Source organism: Ovis aries, chromosome 19, assembly GCF_016772045.2.
Source record: "Ovis aries strain OAR_USU_Benz2616 breed Rambouillet chromosome 19, ARS-UI_Ramb_v3.0, whole genome shotgun sequence".
NCBI lineage: Eukaryota > Metazoa > Chordata > Mammalia > Artiodactyla > Bovidae > Ovis > Ovis aries.
The window spans coordinates 56,721,362-56,737,016 of record NC_056072.1 but is presented as its reverse complement, the minus strand read 5'-3'; the positions used below and the strand labels follow the sequence as shown (position 1 = coordinate 56,737,016).

The window sequence follows — 15,655 nt, the reverse complement described above, 5'->3', positions numbered from 1 at the left end:
GTGAAATTAGGAAATTATGATAAATGATTTCTAAGTTATCTTTTCATTCTAAAACAGTATTTTAAAACCTAACTGTGCCTAAACTCTGTAACATCTTCTGGAAAAACATATAAATTGATCACAATGAATACTATCTTTACCTAAAAAATGTGAGTCACTGCTATGAAATGTACAGGATTAACTGCAAACAATTAAGCCTGAAAGAAAAACTTTTGTAATGTTCGCAGTTTATTAAACTGAAGAATTCATGGTAGGGTGAGGGGTTTGACTATTTGAGACTCTTGAGTAATAATTTCAATAAAGCAATGTTTGGCCTCAAGTAGTAATTTTAATAAAACTTACTGCACAAAGGTCTGATAAGAGAGGATGCAAAAAATTACTTTTGGCGGTGACTTGATTTTCATTTATAACTGCTTTCATTCCTGTAAGAGAAAAAAGTTTTTAATCTTTTTCTAATCTCATAATTTTAATGTTTTCATGAACTAACAGTGTGTAAAATACTGATTTTTGGCACCTAGTTAGACCAGTTAGGAAAAATGTACGCCTCTTCCTGATCTCTCCTTCCAGGATTTCGTTTGCCTTTTTAAAAATGCCAGTAATGAGCTGTGCTGTCCTAGCTGTAGCTTGCTTGATTCTTTGGCTACTCCCAATAACGTGCATAAATTCTGCCATGTAGAATCAACCTAACATGGTAAGAGCTTCACCATTGGAGGCCATTGCTATTCCATGGACCATAAAGTGAAGCAACTGTGGTCTCTCTGTATTATTCTAGTTGTTGTTTTGAATTTTCTTTCTTTGCGCTTATGAACTCCTTGTCCTTCAGTCCAGATCTTGTGATCTGAAATCATTTAAATTATTAAAAGTTTGATATTTTTAACCTTTTATACTCTCGGTAGACAGGACATAGGAAATTTAGTGACGTAAGCACCTTTAATAATCTTTAAAAGTCATAAGACTTGGTAGCTGGGACAAGAAACAATTAGGCATAAATTTCAGGGAAATACCAAAATGGCATGACTTGTGTTCTTTTGTTAGCAAGCCAGTTGGCTTTCCTTTCAAACCCAAGGAATGAATGGTGTGGCCACCTTTTATGATTTCAGTTTCATCTGCATCACAGAAATATATGTTTCCCTAAGTTTACTCACTATAATTTGTGATTGCTATTTTTCTTATCTGCGAAGGAAGTACAACAGTTCCCACTGGGGAAATACCATGTTAAGTTGATCCTAAAATAAGAAATCTAAGGGAAAGGTCACATCCTAATAACTTGTACAAATCTAAATTCCCATGGAGCTTTAAAATTATTTTGTAGCAATAGAGTATTAACAATGTGTTGTTGAACTTCTTCCAGATAGCGTCATAAAATTGAGAACACTTTTGTGTACAGAAATAACCACTGATATATCAGTACAATTGACAAGACCTAATTTTTTTCTTTTTTTTTTTTTTTTAGCAATCCATTTTGAGCATCCAGAGAAATCTAGCATGAATCATAAACCACAAAATGCTTTTGGTTGCTTTCACTGAAAATATAAGGCATATTACTCAGGAAGTAGTATAATACATACAGAGAAAGGGATTTTTCCTATAACTATAGAGATGTTTAATACTCCACTTTTTACCAGCCTTGACCCCCAGTCATACTTTGGAAAAACCCTGAGTATGTAATTCTGGACAGAATTCCTGCTTCCAGGCATGCCTGAAAGTTGACACCTGAACATCAGGGTCACCTAGGCCGCAGTCTCTCCTTTTCTATTAGTTGGCAATCTGTTAAAATCTCTGGGCCTCAGTTTCCTTATCTGTTAGGATATTGATTATGAGGATGAAGTAAGATCAAATAAATACAGGGCTTAGAAAAATTTTTTACAGATCATATACTTTAAGATGTTACTATCGTCACTGTCTTTAGTGTTCATCTTTTCCACATGAGGAAATTTAGTGCTTATCCATGTGATAGAGCATATGTTCAAAGAATGTCTACAACTACTCAGTATCTTTGTAATAGCTCTGTTCAGGAATGGCATTAGGCTCCTTCCTTGTATTAATTCATTAATTAACATGGGTTTTGTGCACCTATATGAAAAGGGTTAAAAGTAATAGAACTAGACCCTACTGCACATTCCTCGGGAAAAGTGCTTACTGGGGAGCGGTCCCACAAAGTAGACTCACTTCCTGCAAGTTCACATCCTTTTGAGAAGAACCGACTGGCTGGAATGCGATGAAGTGACTTGACTTACACCCTAAGTGATGAGTGGAAGTTACAATGTTCCCAACTCCAGTATGTGGCGGTCACTGTCCTCATCCTTTCATCCATCAGACTTTGCAGTAACAGTAATAGCAACAGCAAGAAAGAGTCTTAGGAGAATAAATTCTCTGTGCACTTCTGCTCCCTGGCATGGCAAGGGGAAAAAAATCTGTATGTGTGAACTACTGATGGCTGTTACTATAAATTTGTTTTTCCAACTTTTTAATTTCCATCGATGTTTCCTTAGTTCAGGTTTTCCTTATTCCTCACCTGAGTTATTGCATATTGTCTCTCCAACTCAATCCACCATTCCCATTTCATCTTTCAAGTAGATAGATTTTCTTCTCAAATATGTGTCTGCATTTCACCCTGCTTCCTGGGAGCGTTACGGACTTCATGGCCAAGCTCAGCCTACACGCTGTCTTGTGGCTTCCATGTTAGGGCATGGCCACATCAGATGGCTCTATTAGTGTTCCTCTCATAGCATTGGTTCATGCCTAGAATGTACCAAGTATCAGATGATTGCAGATTTTGTAGTTTCACCAAGGGAGCTTCTTGGGGATAAAGACTGTCTTCTGGGTGTCCCTAGTACTTAACATAGTTCCTAGCAAGGGTTATGCAAGTGCTACAATTATAATGTAATTAAAATTAAATGATTCAGATATACTTTTATTCCTGCTAATTAAGGACAGTACTATTAGCATTCTTGCCTAAATATTGCTTTTAAATCTACCAACAAGAGATAGGAAGTGTGATATCAGCCAGCTACTTTTTGACCTGTATAATTCAGAGATGAGGAATACTCAGTTCACAGACTTGTTGTGACCTTTTAGTCCTCTCTAGTATTTGAAGCAGGGCTGCTCAGTCAGGTAAAGATCTGTAGCAGTTATTTGTACAGAGGTTTTGTTGTTGTTGTTCCTGTTTATATGTGGTGTTTATTCAACAAGCATTTCCGAGCTACTTTTCTGTATCCAGCCCTGTTCTAGACCAAGGGGAATGACACCATTCATTACTCACAGTCTGATTTCAAGGGCAATACCAACACAGACCACGTGAAAGAATTAAATCACAGAGCTGAGTGACGTGTGTTTGGGGAAAAACATGAGTGAAAGTTCGTAGAAGCAAACACATCCACAGAGCTGGAGTAGTCAGGTGAGCTGAACCCTGAAAATGTGGATACGGAGACTTGAGAAGGAAGGAGCTGGAGATGCTAGACATGAGGGGCATCGTGGGGCGGGGATTTCAGGATGTCAGGGACACACTGACTGCACTCTAGGGTCAGTGGGAGGGTCACGTAGGAGGGGAAGGACTGAGCTTGGCAGGATACAAAGGCTAGAGCACGGAACTTGGACTTTGTTTAGGAGACACTGGGCAACTTGAAGGTTCGAGAAGGGGACGTGGTACAACAGTCACTCCATTTGAAAAAGGACAAGTGAAAGAGATATTTTGATAACGTTAAGTTGGGTGACTGAATAAAAAACAAAGAGAATGAGAGAAAAGGGTCAAGAATGACCTTTGGGGTGATGTGTAGTAAGACGGAAAAAATGTGGGAGAGGAACTGTGTTTGGGGGAAGAAAGATGAGGTTGATTTTAGGCTTGTTGAATTTGAAGGGAAGGTGGAGTATCTCAGTAGAAAAGCCCTAGAGAGGTGAAGATTCGAGACTGAACCTTGTTTTGGAGGCTGGAATGAGACATGTTGATTTGGATGTCGTGAACACGGAGTGAAGAATGCTTCTCATGGCATAGAGTAGCATAGCATAGGACGTAGCAGAGCATGGAACATAGAGTGAAGAGCAGCGCACAGGTCAGGCCTGAAAGGGGCAGTTAAACAAATGGCAAGAGTAGGTAGATCATCTCATCACTGCCAAATGAGGCAAATTTTAAGAAGAGGAAAAGAATACAAGCCTTCGGACCTCTTACGCACCTGGCGTTATGTTACTCCCTTGACGTATATAATCTTGTTGCATCCTCACAACAGCTGTGTCACTGTAGGAATTATAATTACCCCCATTTCCCAGGTGGATAAAGTGAAGTTACACAGGTGAAATAATGTGCCTAAGGGCATACTATCAGTGCCCAAAGGGCTGTAATTTCAACTGAGATTCTTTTGACTTCCAAGCTCACATATTTTCTTTTTTCAACTGAAATTTTGTAAAATGACAGCAAACTGTCAAGAAGAATGAGAAAAGGAGTAATGCCCTTAACAGCTGCAAGGAGGAGGTCATTGCTTAATTTTATAGCTGAAGTGTAGTGGGAGGAGGGCTTCCCTGGTGGCTCAGCAGTGAAGAATCCGCCTGCAATGCAGGAGCCTCTGGAGACTCAGGTTCCATCCCCTGGGTCGGGAAGATCCCCTGGGGGAGGGCATGGCAACCCACTCCAGTATTCTTGCCTGGAGAATCCCAGGGACGGAGGAGCCTGGAGGGCTGCAGTCCACGGGTCACGAAGACTCAGACACGAATGCGCGGCTGAGGCCACGTGCATGCAGAGTGGGCAGAGTGAGTGTTTAGGGAGCTTAGAGGACAACAGGTGGTAACATATGGATGAAGGGAGAGATTTTAGACCCCCGCCGCGTGGGGCACAGCTCTCCCAGAAAAGCTGAGTCAAGGAATGTAGTGAGGAGTGCAGATCAGTCGGGGGAGGAGATAGTATAAGGCTGAGGCCTGAGAAAAGTCGTTAAAAAGGGCCGGAGCCTGCAAGAAAGGATTGCTTCCACCGAGTTCGGAGGTTGGTTTTCCAGTGGAGACCAGGGGGCAGGGCATAAGTGAGAAACTTTTTTTTTTTAATTACTTTTTTCCTATTTATGTGTTTAATTTTTTGGCCATGCCACAGCATGTAGGATCTTAGTTCCCCTACCAGGGACAGAACCCTTGCCTCCTGCTTTGGAAGTGTGAAGTCTTAGACACTGGACCATCAGGGAAGTGGTCATTTATGTTTAATAGAAATATAGTTAATTTGCAGTCAGTGTCGCATTGGCTTCAGGTATACAGCAAAATGATTCATATATATGTGTGTGTATATTCTTTTTCAGATTCTTCTCCCTTAAGTGAAGTGAAAGTCGCCAGTCGTGTCTGACTCTTTGCAACCCCGTGGACTATACAGTCCATGGGATTCTCCAGGCCAGAATACTGGAGTGGGTAGCCTTTCCCTTCTCCAGGGGATCTTCCCAACCCAGGGATCAAACCCTGGGGCTGCCGTCTATGGGGTCGCACAGAACCCTGCACTGCAGGCAGGTTCTTTCCCAGCTGAGCCACCAGGGAAGCCCTTTTCCTTGAAGGTTATTATAAAATATTGACCAATTCCCTGCGCTGTAGAGTAGGGCCCTTGTTGGTTATCTATTTTGTTTATAGTAGTGTGTCTCTCGGAGAAGGCAATGGCACCCCGCTCCAGTGTTCTTGCCTGGAAAATCCCATGGACGGAGGAGCCTGGTGGGCTGCAGTCCGTGGGGTCGCACAGAGTTGGACACGACTAAAGTGACTTAGCAGCAGTAGCAGCACCAGTGTGTCTCTGTTAATCCCAGACTCCTAACTTATCCCTCCCCTCCTCTGCCTTTCTCCTTTGGTAACTGTAAGTTTGTTTTCTAAAACAGAGTTTAAAAAAAAAAAAAAAAAAACACTAGTTGTAATGACACCTCCAAGTTATAACTTACTTGGGGAAGAGCTCATAAAAATAGATATGGTGGCTACGTGACCGTAATCAATCATTTTCCCTCTTCCGGCCTCAGTTTTCCTGTGTGTTGACAGTTTAGTGTAGGGTAGACAAATGAGTCTCTAAGGACCTCTCCAGTACTTCATTTTCTAAGCACTGTGGAATGGGATAGCCTTGATCTGTTCAGAGAGAGGGCAATCACATAGCTTTATACATCAAAGAAACTTGTAGGAATAATTAAAATGAGAGATACAAAGGAAATTTTTAGAGTTTTAAGTCCTCCAGTCAAAATTTCTGGTTGTATCTCTCTTTTCTCCCTTATTAACAGTTACTAAAATGTCAGTGTGTTACTAACTGTAGCTAACTCTTGTTACTAATTCTTGAAGGCAAGGTCTCTGTCCTATCCTCTGGTATGTCCTCACCATCACACCTAGTGCCTGATACAGGATAATGACTCTGCATATTAAAGGGATGAGAGTTGAATTACAAAACACAGCGTTTCCATTAGAGCGCGTGCTGTTTGTCTCCTCCAATGTCCGTTCTCCTCCTCCGTGACGACTCAGAAGTGTGTTAATTATGCCAAGGCGGTCGCTTTTCAGTATGCTGTTTTGTTTCCATACCGTTGTAACTGCTCGTTTTTTTATTGCCATGTTGGTTTTTTGTTCAAAGGAATCTACCCTTGGTGAGTTGACTGACAGTTCATTGAAACCTTAGGATTTTTTCAAAAGTATCTTTTGTAGGAACTTACAAATTAAGTAGCGTTCTAGTTTCACACCTTTTTGTCCGTTTGGCTGTTGGCTGTTTGGTTGCTAAGTCGTGCCTGACCTTTCGCAACCTCATTGTACCAAGAACGTTGCCTTCATAAAAAGGAATCGCGTTTTGTATGACAGAGGAAAACTGATTTTGAGAAAAGCAGAAATCTATTTCTGAACAAATTCAGTGATGGTGGTGTAAGAAAAAAAAAAAGCCACAAGAAGTCATCCCAAATTAGTCATGCTTCCCATCTCGAACACGTGATTTCAGTTGTCCCCAGCTAGCTAAAGGTTACAGAATGTCACCAAATAGCCTTCACTTCCTCATGAGTTCTTGCTCCCCCAACCCTTATTCCCAAATATGGTAGGTGGAGTTGTAAAAACCCTGAAGTGTGACAATATAGTTTATTACACTTTTAGTTAGAAACATTCTGCCAAAATGAGCTGAGAAATAGAGGAAATGGATTTAAATTTACAGCAATCCGGTGAGATAGAGTATTCCTTTTTCCAGACCACTCAACCAGCAAGCCAGTTGGTAACGTTCGTGCTCCATACGTTGGAAAAGTTGCAGCTGTCACAAAATCAAGAGACGTCTCTGGCTAATGTGCTTCAGTGTGAAGAGTGACTGTAGGAATGTTTTTTTCAAATGCATGCTTTTATACACTTCATACTGCTTTCAAGATGGCACTGATGTTACTTGGTGCTACTTTGGGACTTACTGAGTCCTCTCATCTCTCTGATAGGAATTAGAGCCAGAGCTGACATTTTCCACTATTAGCAGGCTCTGCCTTCAGCGATCTGGTGACTTGAAGATGCCTTTGTCTCTCATTACCATGCTTCAAGTCTACAGATTGTCCCTGGTCTTCCCTTTTCCTGAGATAGAAATTCAGACTGTTTACCATGGGACACACAAAAATGCCAACTTTAACAAATGGCTGTTTGATTCTTGGATAGAAATGGAAATATTGGGCAAGACAACCAAAGATCCCAAAACTGAGTGGTCAGTGAAAGCTTTAGTTATCCTGGGCTTTGAGTGAAGACAGTAGCAGCGTAGCATATAGAATCAGCCATCCTGTAAGAACATCAACTTGAAGGAAGAGAGTGATTGATTTTCATTTCTCCCTTAAAAGTTTATTCAATTTTAAGTTTTTTTTTTTTCCAAAATATATACCCTCACCATATTATTTTAAAAGTGACCAATGTACTATGGACATTGTATTGAAAGAGGTTATCTTGTCATTTGAAATACAAGAGGAGTGAAAAGGGTCGAGTGGTAAAAGAGAAGGAAACGGGGTGTTTTAACCCAATTTGCTTCTTCCTCTTTGGACTGCTGCTCATTTTATTTTAGCTGTTCTGTTTGCCTGAACACAGGCAGCATCACCACTTGTCTTGCAGTGTTCTGCTCGTAGAGAGTTAGAAGCAGCTATAAATCAGTAGACGGAGTAGAATCTTGGCGGATGAGGTCTCAGCCAGGAAACAAGCATTTTGTTGATAATTTAGACAATTCAAGAACCTGGTGTCTGGGCATTCAGTGAGAAGTCAGGGAAGGGGAAACTCGAAGAACAGGACATTTATTATGAATAGATGTCACCTTTCTGCACTAGGAGGTTTAAATCCAACTACCTTGAGAAAAACTAAGGATGTTTCTCTTTCTACTTACTTGGCAAGTTTAAAAAAAAAAAAAAAAAAAAAACCAGTGAGGACTCCAAATCAAAAGAGAGCAAGGGCCACAGCAGTGTGTGTAAGATGGCAGCTGGCATCATGCTTTTTGTGGCTCTGCGGAAAAAGGTCTCAGACCCAAAGTCTGCAGAGGCAGTGAGAGGTTATTGCGCACACTACAGCGGAGGTACACTTGGGAACGGCCTTTGAAACAAGTACTCATGTCATAAAAGAGATGTTCAAATTCCAGGATCATTTTTGTACAGAATGGCACTGGCTGCCATGGGCTTACTGGGCCATCAGTATGCCCTTGGAGAAATACCTGTTCTAGTTCTAGGCCCCCTTTTAGTTGGGCTGTTTGCTTTCTTGCCTTTTATTGTTCTTCTCTCACTTCTTAGTTCATTTTCTTACACAATTATACATTTTCTGTATAATCAAAAAGATTATTTCACTGAGCCCAGAGACATGCTTTATATCTGCCTTTCATTGCCACAGAGTCAAGGTTGAAGGCTTCTCACCCTGTTGCCAGAATTAGTACCTGAGGATCTCCCTTGAAATGAAAGAATTTTTCAGAGTGCTTTGATGCTCTGAAATTCCTCGTATTCTGTCCCAAATGGCAGATTCGTGAGCCCACAGCCCTACAGGACTGACTCACTAGGAAGTACTCAGGAAAATAAACATCTACTTTCTTAGAAAGAGCTCACTGTAGACCTAGAAGAGACCATCTCTTTCTGAAATTTGGATCCAAAGACTCTTGGGGGTCCACAGACATATTCCTGGGCTCTGAGAATTTCAGGATTTAAAAATACTGTGTTGTCATCAACAGTACAGGTCTTTATAAAGCCCCAGTTTCACAATTCAAGGACATTTTCATGGTTTCTTACAATATTAGTTTTCTCAACCTGGGGATAGTCTGAAGACACAGCCTTCGCAGATCTGTCCAATTTTTTCCTTCCCTTAAAAGGGATTCACATCAGTGATGCTTAAGAAACTCTGATCAAGTCCCCTTCCTTTCCTTTTACAAAGGAGGCCTAGAGAAGTTAAGGCTTCCCGGAATAATGCAGGAAGTTAATAAAACCGGTCAATACTGAATCTCCAGTCTTTAGTCCGTGTTTGTTGTGGATGCTGCAGGGATCGTGAATCCCTTGGATTTAAATGTTGTGGGAAAGGCAGACAACGAGCAAGTAATAACTAAGACAGGAGTGCTGCAAGGGAGGAAGAGAGTGGTGAGTTGCTTGGAGTGGTAACGGGCGGGTTTCACCTGATCTGAGGGTTTGGGGAGGTGATTTTTATGCTGATAGTGGAAGAGAGAGTGTAGGAGTCAGCTTAAGAAAGGAGTTAGCTGTAGGAGAAAGAAGTTCCACAGAGGAAATAACACGGGAAGGCTCTGCCTGGGGAAAAGCAAGCTATAAATGGAGAAAAGGACTGGGAAGAGGCTTCAAAGATAAACAGGGATTATTCAAAGCAGTTCAGATGCCAGGCAATCAGAAGCCAATATAGATTCTAAATAATGGAGTGACAGAATCTGATTTGAACTTTAAGAGGTCATTCTGGCTAAAGCTGCGAAACTGTCTGGAGAAGCAATTAGAGCTGACTTAGGGAAAGCAGGTGGGAAATGATCAGAAAGATGTGTAAGAGAGGCAAGTAATTTGGATCGGGTTGATAGCAGAGAAGGTTGAGAGAAGTGACTGCATGAATTTAACAGAATCAAAAGGAGGTGGTGATTGATTGCACGTGAGTGTGAGAATAGTTATGACTTTTTTGGGGGGTGGGTGGGATATGATCAGCTGGCAGATTAGTAGGAGCCATTTACTAAGTCAGGCTTACTGAATGAGACCAGTTCTAGGAAAAAGATGGTAGGTGTAGTCTTGGACCTGTTGAGTTTTGAGGAGCCTATTGCAATGGACATATCAAGTAGGTGTTTGTATAGAGGTCTGAGGCACAAAAGAGATGATGAGGATGGAGACAGAGATTTCATAATCTCAGTATATCCTCGACCTTTGAAGTCTTCTGTGATGCTGAGGGGAGGGTATATAGAATTGGAAGAGTGAAGAGCCTTGAGGAAGGACCAGCTTTCTTGGCAGCATCACTGGTATCTCAGGAGCCAGGAAGAAGAGAAACCATGGAAGAAGGACCAGCATCCAGAGGTCTGTCTGCTCTGTGATGGAAAAGCCGAACGGTTAGTTCCACAAAATATATCCCTACCTGACATGCTGAGATAGTTGTACGCCGCTGATTTGTCAAGTCAAACATTTTTCCATTTCTTTTTCCAAAGGTAGTCTTGTGAAATGTTGATGAACTGGAATGTACAGTGTTCTCAGTAAATTGAGTCTTTCTGGAATCAACCAGAAAGCCCTCGTCATTTCTGGTTACGTAAAATCCTTTTAAAACACAGTAAGCCAAGTTTCTGTCTTGGTAATTATTGTGGGGTGAAATAAAATTTACATTGAATTTAGGTAATTCTAATGATTCAGGAACTCTTCATGTCTTCGATTCATTTTGAATAGCAGATAACATTTTACTAAAGATACAGAAAATGTTTAAGATTATCTCAGGAAATGCTCTAGAAGCCACTTTTAAAAACAAATCACTGGAGAAGGAAATGGCAACCCACTCCAGTGTTCTTGCCTGGAGAATCCCAGGGACGGGGGAGCCTGGTGGGCTGCCGTCTATGGGGTTGCACAGAGTCGGACAAGACTGAAGTGACTTAGCATAGTAAAAACTGTTAATAAAAGTTTGATAAGTCCTTCAAAAAAAAAAATCACTTTTTAACTGCCTTTTTTCCCTTAGTGTTTGTCCATTTTTTTCTAAAGGTGTGGGAACAGCTTTCAGTACATCAAGAGCTTTTGAAAGCTGCTGAAAGTTATATTGCATTTATTTTTATTTATATGTGGATTTTTATATAATTCTAACCTAGTAGAACCAGGGATGCCAGTACATTTCTCAGCGTTGTTAATTTCATAAAAATGTGTACTCTTTGATCCTGACCCCGTGTATAAGGCAGCTCTTTCAGAATTATTCTAGTGACATTACAGATATACATATGAAGGCAATAAAGAGCAATGTGAAAAGTTACAGCTATATCAGGTTTGAGCAAATAAGTCACGAGGCAACTGCACAGGGGATGTTTCCAATGGTAATAATAGCAAAGTGAATCTTTTAAAATGAAGTAAAATACCCTTCAAAGTGTGGTCTAGGGAGAAGGAAACTAACATCTGTGCTTACTCTGTGCCAAGCGGTTCTAAGTGTCTTGCACACATTACAGTAAATCCCCTGCATACGACCCATCAAACTGCAAACTTTCAAAGATGCGAACTTGTGTTCCGTCACCGTCAGGCGTGAGTGACATTGCCCTCCGTCTCCTGTTGCTGACGACCCTTCAGCTCTGCCATCTCCCACCTCCTCTCCCTCCTCCAGTCAGTAACTCTTCCTGTCTGTTCACTCGATGCCAGCCCCTGGATGCCAGCTGTTGCGCTGTACTACTGTACTTTTCAAGGTACTGAACTATAAGATTAAAAATGTCGTCTTTATTTTCTGTGTTTGTTTTTGTGTATTGTTTGTGTGAAAAGTGTGATAACCCTACTATAGTGCAGTGTATAGCTGATTGTGTTAGTTGGGTACCTAGGCCGTCTTCATTGGACTTAAAAGCAAATTGGACTTCTGAACACGCTCTCAGAACTGAACTCATTTGTGTGTAGAAGACTTACGTACAAGACTTAGATACTATATTTCTTTGTAAAACAAAGAAACTGCAAAATCACAAGTGTTTTATAATGAGGCCACTGAGACGAAAAGAGGTTAAGTACTTTGCCCAAAGTTGCATCCTGGTAGGTGGTGATGCCAGAATTCTACTTGAAATTCATTTCCTTTTAAAGTGAGTGTTCTTTCCATTTACATCTCTACTCCTACCAGGATTTCAGGAGACCTACAGTCTAGCTCCTGCCTCATCCTCTTAACTGTGTTGCCTTGGATATGTCCTTTCCTCGATTCCCGTAAGGGCTTCCCAGGTGGCTCAATGGTAAAGAATCTACCTGCCAGCGCAGAAGTTGAGGGTTTGATTCCTGGGTCGGGAATATCCCCTGGAGAAGGAAATAGCAACCCACTCCAGTATTCTTGCCTGGGAAATCCCACGGGCAGAGGAGCCTGGCAGGTTGCAGTTCAGGGGGTCACAAAGAGTTGGACACGACTTAGGGACTGAATAGTGACAATAACAAGAAGACTCCTATAAAGCACAGTAACATTTGGATTCACTGTCCTCCGGACGTAATCTTGCTCTTTCCCCTTGTCTAGAATGCATCTTACTTCCTCTCCAGGTGTTCATTCATGCATTGTTAACCTGTTCATCAGTGGGTCAGGCAACAATAGTCTTTATTCATACATAATTGCGGTTCTCTGACACAGCTGTGAATAGGTATACCCATAGCTTTGTAGGCTGTAGGGACCTGGTCCCCCTTTTTCAGGAGACCATACTCTGGTCTTATCTGCATCTTGCTCATGTATAAGCCGTAGCTGGAATCCCGTTCCTTCCATGAACCCATCCCATCTTGATACGCTCTTCTGAGTCCCTGTGAAACTGAGTCATTTTTCCACGTATTTGGCAATTCACCAGGTGCTGCCTTGTGACATCTCCTCTGTCATTGGCTGGAACTCTTATTTACATCACGAATCATTACTTAACTTTTCACCTGTTTGCAGCTTGTTTCTCCAACAAGATATAAATTCCTTAAGGGCAGGCTGACACTTCTCTGTATTTCCCACAGTGTCTTATAAATGGCAAGGTTTTCTGACGGGGTTTGTCCAGAACTGATTTGGGTTAAATTGAGGTCTTACTTCTTGGTTGGCTGCCCTTGGCCGAGTCACGTAGCTTCCTCAGCTTTCTATAAAATGGTAATAATCGCTACCTGTCGCGATTAAATAAGTAATACATGGAAAAATGCTTTGTGTACTTTAAGAGACACACAAGCCTTATAGATTTGTTATCCCTTGTGGTGAAAATCACCATATTCTGAATTCCTCCAGTGTCCTTCATGTCCCAGCATCTACTTCAGCTATTCATTTGATCTCTTTCTATCTCTCTGGTCCTATCTTTTAGCTCTATACAGCTTAACGTCTTTGTTTGCTGTAAGTGTAGTTTCGAATTTTTTTTTTTTGCCTTATTTTAAATATTCCCAAATCTTAGTCTTATTTATGACTGTGGATGTAAATGAACTGTCCTCAGACAAAGTCCGTCAGATTAACGGGCCCCTCATACTGCAAAATTGGGAGTAATAGAAATTATTGTTACTTTTCTTTCAGGCTAGCTTAATCCATTCACTTGCAGTTTCAGATAGATATAAATGTGTTGTTAGGAACTTGATATTGAGATTTTTAAAAAAAATCTATATTAAAACTTTGTTTATTCTCCAACGAATATGTTAGAACTGGTACCTTCCAAGCCTGTGTTGCCTTTGGTTATATTTATGAAACCTTGACAAACTTAGTAATAACCCCAAAATACAGTCATTTCAATATCTAAGTCTTGTGATTAAGGCTTTCCAAGTATACAGAATTTACTGAATTGAGTTAGTCTAGTCTTTGCCACTTTTGATGCTTTGGTTAATTGTAACCATCAAACCAAACTTTGTTTTGTTGTCTTCATTGAAATTAACTTTTTTGAGCATGTAAAAACTGTTTTTAGTAGGATCATTGCTTCCTCTAGCTTTTCTAGAGTGTGGTTCCTGTGTGGGTAATGTCTGTCCACCTCTTGGAAGCCTTGAAATAAATATATTGACTGTTGCTATTGTTATTTATGTTGAAAGATATTAAAATGAGATTTGTAATCCAAATGGGCATTACTTACTTCACATCTGGTTCCTTGAAAAGTGGCCAAATGCAACAATTCTTAATGCAAGACAGCCTGGGGCAAAACCTTTGCAATTCCCACCCTCCTTTGCAAAACAGCTGCCCTGTGTGAACCTTTAAAATGAAAAAGAAGAAAAGAGAAAGAAAATTTAGTTTCACATTTAATTATAGATTTCCAATAACAGTGTGAATATAATTCTTACATTTAAGAGCTAACAACCGTTGGAAGTGGAAGACAGTATGAAAAAACTATGGCAGCATTGATCTGGTTTCTAGTTGTCAGGACCAAAGACATCGTGGAACTTCTTTCTTTAAATACCCTTACTTTGCTTAATTTTAAAGTGATTATATGTTCTAGTGGCCTGTGACAGTCTCAGTTTATGCCTGTTGCTCTGTTGCACTCTTCAAAGTGCCAGAGTTTGGGCAATAAAGTGTATGGTCATCTTCCTGAAGCCTGAATGATGAACTGACTGAATGACTGAATCTTACTGAATGATGAGAACCGATTAAAGGAACTTCAGGTTGAGGTAGTGCTAGAACGGAAAGGCTGCTGATCAGAATTCTCACTAAAGAAGATGAAAACTGAGCTAGAAATTGATTTGTGACACATTCCGAGTGTCACAGGGTCCCCCAGATTGATGCTGATTGCTCTCAGGGAGCATGGAGAGGCAGAGGGCTAGAAACAGGTCAGGAGCTTGTGGTGTCTTTTATGTAACACTGACATTGGGTTTCCTGTCTGAGGTTTTCCAAGTTGAGAGTCTCACCTCTTGATACCTTGAGGAGTAGTGATGCTGGTATCTAGTAGAAACACTTCAGAGAAAAAAAACAAAAGGAAGATAATAGTTCTTTAGAAAAATGGAAACATTGTTCCTGATAACTTTCATCTTCTTCGAAAAGCTTAGCTAAATATCTCTGCCATTTACCTTAGTGATCTACTTAGGAATTTAATTGTATCAATTATAAAAGGCTTGCTTTTGATATTCTCTTTTAAAGAGTCCTCAGTATTTGATAGCTATTTTTTTTTTTAATACTCAGTTGTTGCACAGTGTCATTATTTGACTTAAAGTAGCCTTTTTAAATTCTAGGAGTAATAGCTACTATTGAAAAAAAAAGATGCAGAAAAATATAAAGCAAAAACTAAGCACTCACAATCCTGTCACCACGAAATAACTAATGTTAACACTATAGCATAGTTCCTTTCAGCTTTCTTACACATATATATTTTTAACTTTTATTCAATGAAGGTCTTAACTTATATCTTTATGGAAAATGCTTTTATTGTTCTGGTAACAATGGGAAAATAATATCTTATGTTTGTATAGAGCTTTAAAACATGTAAAGTTTTTTTCTATGTATACAGAAACATGTTTAATTGTAATAATATCCCTGTAAGACAAGGCAAATATTACTTCCTTTTTTACCTTAGGGGAAAACTGGAGAAACTGAGGAAACTGGAGCCCAGAAATGCTCAGTAATCTGCCCACAGACATTGGCAAGCAGTAGAGCCTTGATT

General features: G+C 40.3%; 1 protein-coding gene and 1 long non-coding RNA gene across 12 annotated transcripts in view; one reads left to right on the top strand and one right to left on the bottom strand.

Moving 5' to 3' along the window:
- The window catches only part of PPARG (peroxisome proliferator activated receptor gamma), a 122,748-nt gene that overhangs the window by 27,330 nt on the left and 79,763 nt on the right, over positions 1-15,655 (top strand). The gene's annotated exons all lie outside the window — the stretch shown is intronic.
- The window catches only part of LOC132658193 (uncharacterized), a 31,523-nt gene continuing 22,896 nt past the window's right edge, over positions 7,029-15,655 (bottom strand). The window contains exons 3-5 of the long non-coding RNA XR_009597469.1: positions 14,907-14,952; positions 14,141-14,256; positions 7,029-10,459 (exon numbers count right to left, since the gene is read on the bottom strand). This is a non-coding gene — a long non-coding RNA (uncharacterized LOC132658193). The remainder of the gene's footprint in view (positions 10,460-14,140; positions 14,257-14,906; positions 14,953-15,655) is intronic.